This window comes from Ursus americanus, chromosome 11, assembly GCF_024610735.1.
Source record: "Ursus americanus isolate L20-20 chromosome 11, mUrsAme1.1.p, whole genome shotgun sequence".
Lineage (NCBI taxonomy): Eukaryota > Metazoa > Chordata > Mammalia > Carnivora > Ursidae > Ursus > Ursus americanus.
The window spans coordinates 43,349,201-43,359,799 of record NC_142137.1 but is presented as its reverse complement, the minus strand read 5'-3'; positions in this window follow the sequence as shown (position 1 = coordinate 43,359,799).

The window sequence follows — 10,599 nt, the reverse complement described above, 5'->3', positions numbered from 1 at the left end:
ACCATATGATAATTGTCTTTCTCTGCTTGACTTATTTCACTTAGCATTATCTCCTCCAGGCCCGTCCATGTTGCTGCAAATGTTGTGTAATCGTTCTTTCTGATGGCTGAGTAATATTCCATTGTATATATGGACCACATCTTCTTAATCCAGTCATCTGTTGAAGGGCATCTCGGCTCCTTCCATGATTTAGCTATTATGGACAATGCTGCTATGAACATTGGGGTGCATATGGCCCTTCTCTTCACTATGTCTGTATCTTTGGGGTAAATACCCAGTAGTGCAATGGCTGGATCATAGGGTAGCTCAATTTTTAACTTTTTAAGGGACCTCCACACTGTTTTCCAAAGTGGCTGTACCAACTTGCATTCCCACCAACAGTGTAAGAGGGATCCCCTTTCTCCACATCCTCTCCAACATTTGTTGTTTCCTGCCTTGTCCATTTTTGCCATTCTAACTGGTGTAAGGTGGTATCTCAAGGTGGTTTTGATTTGAATTTCCCTGATGGCTAATGATTTTGAACATTTTTTCATATGTCTGTTAGCCATTTCTGTGTCTTCATTGGAAAAGTGTCTGTTCATATCTTCTGCCCATTTATTGATTTGATTATTTGTTTCATGTGTATTGAGTTTGAGAAGTTCTTTGTAGATCTTGGATACAAGTCTTTTATCTGTAGTGTCATTTGCAAATATCTTCTCCCATTCCGTGGGCTGCGTCTTAGTTTTTTTGACTGTTTCCTTTGCTGTGCAGAAACTTTTTATCTTGATGAAGTCCCACAAGTTCATTTTTTTCTTTTGTTTCTCTTGCCTTTGGAGATGTGTCATGAAAAAAGTTGCTGTGGCTGATGTCAAAGAGGTTGCAGCCTATGTTCTCCTCTAGGATTTTGATGGATTCCTGTCTCACATGGAGGTCTTTCAACCATTTGGAGTTATCTTTGTGTACGGTGTGAGAGAGTGGTCAAGTTTCATTCTTTTGCATATAGCTGTCCAATTTTCCCAGGACCATTTATTGAAGAGACTGTCTTTTTTCCACTGGATGTTTTTTCCTGCTTTGTCAAAGATTAGTTGCCCAAAGAGCCGAGGGTCCATTTCTGGGTTCTCTATTCTGTTCCATTGGTCTATGTGTCTGTTTTTGTGCCAGTACCATGCTGTCTTTGTGATCACAGCTTTGTAGTATAGCTTGAAGTCCGGCATTGTGATGCCCCCAGCTTTGTTTTTCCTTTTCAACAATTCCTTGGAGATTGAAGTAAGTATTTTAAAAACAAAACAAAACAAACAAACGAACAATCCAGGCATGCCTGGGTGTTTCAGTTGGTTGACAGTTGGACTCTTGGTTTCAGCTCAGGTTGTGATCTCCCCTATGGGAGGATTGAGCCCCTGGTTGGGCTTTGCACTCGGTGTGGATTCTGCTTGGGATTCCTTCTGTCCCTCCCCCAACTCATGTGCACGTGTGTGTGTTCTCTCCTCTCTTAAATAAATCTTAAAAAAAAAAAAAAAGATTAAAAAAATCCCCCAAAACAACAACAACAACAAACAAAAACCAATTTTGGTGAGTTTGGAAGCAAAGCAGAACTAAAACACTGTAAAAAAATAACATATGAAATGGAAAAGATAGGGGTGCCTGGGTGGCTCAGTGGTTAAGTGTCTCTCAGGTCATGATCCCAGGGTCCTGGGATCCAGTCCCGCATCGCATCAGCTCCCTGCTCTGTGGGGAGCCTGTTTCTCCTTCTCCCACTCCCCCTGCTTGTGCATGCTCTCTCTCGGTCAAATAAACAAATACAATCTTTAAAAGAAGAAAAAAGATGGAAAGGATAAAGATGAGGCATTCTAAGTTCATTAAGATTTTTTTTTTATCAAATCAAATATAGACTTTAGACTGAATATCTTTAAGGTTAAAGAATTAATTTTACTCAGGATGGTGAGATCAAGCCCCTCATTGGGCTCTGCACTGGGTGTGGAACCTCCTTAAGATTCCCTCTCTTCTTCTCCTTCTGCCCCTCCCCCACCCTGCTCACATGGGCATTCTCTCTCTTAAAAAAAAAAAGATTTTTTAAAAAAGATCTTAAATTAAAAAAAGAGAATAAAATAAGAAGTATAACTGCAGAACCACTAGGGAAAAGAGGGAAAAGTTATTTGTTCAATATAATATAGGAAAAAAGGAGGGAAAGGGTGAAAAATCGAAACCTCTGGGTCAAGCACAGAAGAGGGGTATTATTATTATTTACAAATGAGGCAAATGAGGCTCAAAGAGTTTAAATGATTTACCTAAAATCAGACATCTAAGTAGTAGAAAGCAAACTCTGGTCTTCAGCCTTTTAGGTAGGTTACTTTCCATCTCACTAAGCTGTAATGTTTCTTTCACTTCTAAAAGAAACTCCGAAATATCTCTGACATATGGTTATATTTGAATAATTCCAACTGACCTCAGTTACTGGAGCTGTCCCTCTCCGAGAACCAGTGCCTCTTACGAAGTGGTATAAGCTTGTTCAGTGTGCCAGCATCTTTTATCAGAATTGTGTTGACAGACATATGTTCACGTAATTTAGTGTTCTTATTTCATTTGACTCCTTTGGCGAGTGGGACAAATATATATGCAAGACATTGGGCTGACACAAAATAATCCCTTTACAAAATAGGAAAAATATAAATGACTAGAATTCTCTCTTTAATTTCTTGTTTTCCATTCACTGTTCAAACCTATTCTTCCTCCACCAATCTACAGAAGCATCACTTGTCAATGTCACCATGTCGTCTACTCAGTTTATCTTTGAAAAACATATCAACATTACCTGTATCTTGAAACACTCTCCTCTCTTGTCTTTCCTGACATCACATTTTCCTGAAAATCTCATTTTCTGTTCCTTCTCATTCTCCTTTGTTGACATCAGCTCCTTTATATCCAACCTCTAAATGTGGTGATTCTTTAAACCTGGTCGTGGGACCCCCCCCCCCCCAGATCTTACTAATTTCCATGGATTCTTGAGTCCTTGCCTCCTGGATTCATATCACGACCAGATCTTTCCTTTCATTGTCAGAATCACACACCCAACTGTCTACTTAACATATTCATGTGATGCTTCCCATCTCACATTCAGTATCTTTGAAAAGGAACAGGAGTTCTTTCCCTCATCCATTGTAGACACTATTAGCCACCTGTGCAACCCTGCTCATATTTGTTGCTGGCAAAACTCCGATTTTATTTTATTTCACTAGACGATTTTTCAAGTAATTTTACGTTTAGAGAAAGACTAAGCAGGAAGTACAGAGAGTTCCCATACAGTTCCCCTCTAGTGCCCCACTTACCCACAGTCTTCCCTACTATTAACATCTTGTGTTAGTGTGGTGCTTTTATAACAATTGTAAGTTTTATTAACTGAAGTCCATAGTTTGCATTAATGTTTACATTTGTGTTGTACATGGTTGGCTTTAACCAATGGATAATGTCATGTATACACCATTATGGTGTCAGACGAATAGTTTTACTGCACTAAAAATCCCTAGCATTCCACCTATTCATCTCTCCCTCCCTGACCCCCTGGAAACCACTGATTTTTTTTTTTTAAGGTTTTTATTTAAATTCCAGTTAGTTAACATACAGTGTAATATTAGTTTCAGGTGAATGATATAGTGATTCAACACTTCCGTACAACACCCAGTGCACATCACAGGGTGTTTTGTCCCTTAATCCCCATCCCCTATTTAACCCATCCCCCCACCCAGCTCCTCTCTGGTAACCACCAGTTTGTTCTCTATAGTTAAGAGTCTTTCGTAGTTTGTCTCTCTCTCTTTTTTCCCTTTGATCATTTGTTTTGTTTCTTAAATTCCACATATGAGTGACTTCGTATGGTATTTGTCTTTCTCTGACTGACTTATTTCACTTAGCTCCATCCATGTCATTGCAAATGGCAAGATTTCATTCTATTTTATGGCTTAGTAGTATTCCAGTGTGTGTGTGTGTGTGTGTGTGTGTGTGTGTGTGTGTGTGTATCTGGCTTTTTGACAAAGCAAGAAAGAATATCCAATGGGAAATAGACAGTCTCTTTGATAAATGGTGTTGGGAAAACTGGGCAGCAACATGAAAAAAAAAAAGAAAGAAAGAGAAAGAAAAAGAAAGAAAGAAACTGGACCACTTTCTTACACCATACACAAAAAGAAATTCAAAATGGATTAAAGACTTAAATGGGAGACCTGAAGCCATAAAAATACTAAAAGAGAACACAGGCAGTAACCTTTTTGAAATTGGCCATAGCAATCTCTTTCTCCTTTGGCAAGGGAAACAAAAGCAAAAATAAACTATTGAGACTTCATCAAAATAAAAATTTTCTGCATAGTGAAGGAATCAATCAACAAAACTAAAAGGCAACCTACAAATGGGAAAAGATATGTGCAAATTAAATATCCAATAAAGCGTCAGTATCCAAAATATATAAAGAACTTATAAAACTCAATACCTGAACAAAAAATAATCCAGTTAAAAAGTGGGCAGAAGACGCAAATAGACATTTTTCCAAAGAAGGCATACTGATGGCCAACAGACACATGAGAAGATGCTCAACATCACTGATCATCAGGGAAATACAAATCAAAACCACAATGACATATCACCTCACACCTGACAGAATGGCAAAAATCAACACAAGAAACAACAGGTGTTGGGGAGGATGTGGGGAAAAGGGAACCCTCTTATGCTGTTGGTGGGAATGCAAGCTGGTGCAACCACTGTGGAAGACAGTATGGAGGTTTCTCAAAAAGTTAAAAATAGAGCCACTGATCTATTTAATGTCTATGTAGTTTTACCTGTTCCAGAATGTCACATAGTTAGAATCATATACTCAGATTGGCTTCTTTCACTAAGAAATATTAAGCATTTAAGGTTCCTCCATGTCTTTTCATAGCTTGAGATCCCATTTCCTTTATTGATGAATAATATTTCATTGTATGACTATGCCACAGTTTTTTGATTCATCAAAAGATATTTTGATTGTTTTTTTTAAATTTAATTATTTTTTGATATTTTTATTATGTTAGTCACCATACAGTATATCCCTGGTTTTTGATGTAAAGTTCGATGATTCATTAGTTGCATATAACACCCAGTGCACCATGCAATATGTGCCCTCCTTACTACCCATCATCAGCCTATCCCATTCCCCCACCCCCCTCTAATTTTTGACAATTACAAATAAAGCTGGTATAAACATTCTTATGTAGGTTTTTGGGTGAACATACATTTTCAACACGTTTAGGTAAATTACTAGGTTCTGATTTTATTTTGTTATTTACACCTTCTTACTTAATTTGGAGACAGGATTCTATCTTCAGTCTCAGGGAAATATCCTGATTAATACAAAACAATATGGAGATCACTTTCTCCTTGCATGTAGCTGGGTTTGGGTGGTCATATTCTGCTGATAACACCAGAGTAGGGACTTCTGCTAGACATCTAGAAAAATCTTTCTTCACTCCTAGGAAGCAGACAAAGATTGGGATGGCCATTCCCACCTCTAGACATGCTGATGCCTTAAACTGCTACAGCTGTTGTGATTGAGGATAGAACCTATGTAAGGAACAGGAAAGAGCTAAGAGGACTGCAGAGAAATAAACTTAGAGCTCTAAAAGACAGCACTTGGATCTGGTCCTGCTAACTTCTTGGTTATATCAGGTAACACATTTTCATAAGATTTAAAGCCAGTTAACTGGGTTTTCTGTTAGCCAACAGCAATCTAATTGTTACCCACCCTAGTCTTCCTTATTCTAGTAAATGACATCATGGTTGTCTACCTGGTCATTCAAATCAGAAACCTAAAAGCTGTCTTTAGATACTCCCTCCCTGCTTACTCCCTCAGGCAGCTCCCATGCACCCAGTCCATCTGTAAGTCTAACTGCTTCTTCAAAACTTTCTGCAATTTATCCTCTTCTCTGTTTCTCTAAACATACCCTGGTCTAAGCCACCATTGTCTTTTTGCCAGAAGTACTGCAAGGTCCTCTTTCATCCACTCCCGGGCCCCTCCAATTGTGTCTCCAGAGAGCAGCAACAGAAATAGAACCAGACCCTATGTTTAACATCCTCAGTAACTTTTCATCGTTCCTAAACCAGTATCCAAATTTACCCCCATGGCCTATAACACCCTGCTCCCGGCTCTGTCACTGTCCAAACTCAGTTCACGCTACCATTCTATTGGCTTGCTATCCTCTCGCCATACTATTTTGCTTCCCATCCCTAGAAGACATCTGACCTACCTTAGGGTCTTTGCAATCTCTGGTCCTTCTGCTTAGACTGCCTTCCAACATGATGCCCTGCCTCTTTCACACACATGCACATACAGTTCACATCATTGTTTCCTCACATTTTTAGGTATCAGCGTAAGGGTCACCTGCTCAAAAGAGCCTTCCCTGAATATCTAAAATTGCTTCCCATTGTTTCTCTCTGGTTTAGACTCTTTGTTTCCTTTTAAGCACTTATTGCAAGGTTTGATTATTTGTTTATTTCTTTTACTGCTCTACTTATCTCCCTCTCCCACAAGAGTGGAAGAGACAAAGGATTCCCCTTGTCTTGCTCAACATGATGTCTCCAGCACCTAGCCAATGCATTACATATAAGATGCAATATTTGGTGCTGGATGAAAGAGGAGTAATGAACTTTTATATAATTCCAGTATAATTAACATACTATGTTACATTAGTTTCAGGTGTACAACATAGTGATTCAACAGTTCTATACATTACTCAGTGCTCATCACTAAAAGTGTACTCTTAATCCCCTTCACCTATTTTACCCATTCCCTCCACCTCCCAACTGGTAACCATCAGTTTGTTCTTTATGAATCTAGTTTTTATCTATTTTGTTGTTGTTCATTTGTTTCTTTTCCATATTTTTAATAGCCATTTCAAATGTCTATTGATCTTAATCTGGCATTTATTAAGCTTTGACTCTTTTTTTAAAGAGAGTGACCGTGGAAAGGCAGAGAAGAGGGGAAAAAACAGTTAAAAGACAGAAGAGGCATTTTATAATTTAACATGCTATGAATATTAGTATCTCATTTTAGAATTTGAAAATTCTCACTTCTGAGACTTTTGATTTAGAGAGCATAAATAAAGGTCATTATATAAGTTTTATAATTTTTATTCCATTCATGTGGGAAAACAATCTAGTTTAGTTCAGTAGAGATGACTGTGAATCTGGTGACCATATTCCACTTGTGTGAGTTTATAAAGGGCTTGCACATAATGAGAAAGAGGTCACTGGGATTACTCTTCACTCTTGAGAAACATTTTTATTTAATGTCTGTCTTATTGCCATGAGGAAAAGTAGCTTTATTAATCTTTCAGAAATACATTAGATGAGTCAATTATAGCCCTTTCATTAAGAAAATTAGATTTTTTTTCATATTTGCACTATGTGGACTGCAATAAACACAGAAACCAAACATTTTGAGTAGACACTAGGCCTTTAAGTTATGGAGCAATTTAGATTGATTTATCAAGCAGATGAGGTTGTTTAGAAGCAGGGGAAGAAAGAAGAAGGATTTTAAAAACTCATTATCGTTTAATCAATGACTAAATATTTTTTAGTTGTGGTGATAAAACTTTCATTTCAAAACCAGTACCTAGTTTAGAAATTCATTTATCAGCTGTCTTTTTGGAAGGATTCTAAGAGACACCACATAATTCTTAAAAATCTCTTTGGGAATATCAGCAAAGCTCTAGTTTCAACATGTCAGTTCATTCTTTTTCAATGTATATTTCTGTTGATAAATATTTTATTAAAATATGATATAGGTTTCAGGTTTTCCTATTAGTATTACCTTTCCTTCTTCTTCCTAAATCGCTTATGGCCAAGTTCAAATCTGTGATACTGTGATTTATAAGAAGAAATATATATTTGGTGTTCCTCTGATTTCTGGCACTGAACTCCTGAAACCATTGGAATTTCCTAAGTGATAAGAGCAGGAAAGGTGTCTTTTATTATGTTAACGAGGTGACTTTTGGAGACCGTCTTGGTAACCTTATGATGGAGGTTGTTTACTAGGAGACCCAATCGTGCTTAGAAGATTGGAACTTTCAGTGCCCCATCTTCACCGCGGTACTTCCAGGAAGGAGTGAGGGGCTGGAGGTTGAATTAGTTACCAATGACTGATGATTTAATCAATCATGCCTATGTACTGTCATGTCATGTTCAGAGAGCTTCCGGGTTGGTGATCACTCGGAGATTGGGGGAGAGTGGCCCACTTAGAGAAGATGTAAAAGCTCCTGAACCTTTCCCCATACCTTGCCCCATGTATCTCTTTCATATGGATATTCCTGAGTTATATCTTTGTATAATAAACCGGTAATAATCTGAGTTCTCTGAGTAACTCTAGCAAGTTTACCAAACCTAAGGAGAGGGTCACTGGAACCTTTGATCTACAGCCAGTTGGTGGGAAACACAGGTGACACCCTGGACTTAGGATAGGCACCTGAAGTTGGAGTGGTGGGTTGTTGTCTAAGGACTGAGTGCTTAGCCTGTGGGATCTGATGCTATCCCCAGATAGACAAAGTCAAAATTGCATGAAATCTTAGGAGAGCCAGCTGGTGTCTGAGAATTGCTAGCTGGTGTGGATAAAACCCTCACACACTGAAATTGGGTGCAGAATCATAGTTGGTGATCAGAAATGGGATGAGAGTCGGAATCTTAAAAGTCCTGCCAGGGACTCAAAGCCTCTCCTGATGGCCCTACAGAGCCCCATCTCTCCTGAACTTCTATGCACCCTAAATTGAGCACTGACTTTTTCTAGTTTTGTCTTGCTTCTATGCTATAGTGGAATCGATTTTTTGGGTTTCTAATGTAATCCTACTCTCCAGAATTGCTCCCACCTCTGGGCCACCAGGGAGTGTTGTTACTATACAGGTATGCTTGTACTACCTGATCTTTCCCATAACCATACTGATTTGATCACAAGAGGTCAACACCTGATTCCTGCCCAGCCAATCATGCTTTCTTTTTTGGAATTTCACATTTGGATGGAGAACAGCTAGTCCTTCTCTGCGGGTTCCTTGAAAATAACTTTGTAAACAGAAGTTGTCTGTTTACATGCAGTCATAGCAGGGGATCCCGTCTGGAGAGAGAAGACTGGAGCAGTAACATGGGAAACAGATGAAGGTGGAATAGCTGGGGGAGAACCTGATGGTTTTCAGTCCTTGATCACATGTCCTTATGAGGCCAGGATTTTGTTCTTTCCTTGGGTTCCATAAAAAACCCTGATATTGCAATAATACACCCTTGTGTTGCTTTGGCTGGCTTGACAGTCTTAACACACTAAAGTTGGAAAGGTATATGTTTCTCATCTCAACAGTGACTGTATAGTCTAGGATTTAAAAATATTTGTGGGAAGAAAGGTCAGGAATGATAGCTTTACCTCTCCTCTCAACGAGAATAGCACTGGGCTCACAATAACTACTTCTTAAACTTAATCTTCAAATTCTGTTTTTCAAAGTAATCTAAGTGTAAGAAAAATAATAATCTAGGACTTTCCTTTCAGAAAGTATTGAATCTTATGTAATGTTTTCAATTTAAAATTCATGGTTCCAGACTTCCTGGCTGGGTGACTTTGGGCAAGTCACTTAAGTGTTTAAAGCCTCTGTTTTTTCATATCTAAAATGGGGATGATAACAGTGCTGCCAGAAAAGCTATTGAGAGGATTAACTTGGAGAATGTGTATATAGGGTAGCATATAGTCAGCATATCTGTCAGTAAGAATCGAATGTTCCAAGTGAGAGAAAAACTCGAATATTGGCTTTAGCAATAAAAAAAATTATCCTAGTGCATATAACTGAATAGGCCAGAGCTGTGACAGCCTTCAGCTGAAATTAACTCACTGAACACATGATTTCTCTACTCTGCCTTTTGCAATATCAGCTTCATCCTTGGGTTCCATCCTGAGGTCCCTTGGCAGATGTGGGTGCTCCCCACTTAGTAGCAAATTGGATGCACCCATCCCAGCTGTCACATCCTTATGCACACTATGCATTAGCTTGGAAGAGGGGTATATCTTTTCACACAGGCCTCACAGAAAACTCATTGGTTCTAATTGGATCCCTTAGTATGCCAGTCACTGTAGGTCAGAGGATGGGCTGGGATTTACTGATTGAATTGTCAGCACCCGTTTCTGATGTAGGCGTAGTGGAAGGGATAGGTCCCCAAAGGAAATGTAGGGAATTCTTTTCAGAAGCAAGGGGAGTAAATTTGGAATACCTGTCTTTTACAGCTCAATAAGTTCAGTAACTGTACCTTTCTTTTACCTTTGGGAGGATTTTAAAAACCTACACAAAATAGAATATATTATTTTCCCCAATATTTTATTATGTATGGGCTCTTACAACTGTTGCATAAACTTTCATTAATTGGTCTCACTGTGTGAAATGGATGCTAAGAAATAATTTATTCTTTTTAAAAATTTTTCTTATTTAAAAAGTTTTTTTTTTTTTAGATTTTTACTTATTTGACAGAGAGAGAGAGAGAGTACAAGCAGGGGGAGCAGCAGAGGGAGAGGGAGAAGCAGAATCCCCGCTGAGCAGGGAGCCTGATGTGGGGCTTGGTCCCAGGACCCCAGGATCATGACCT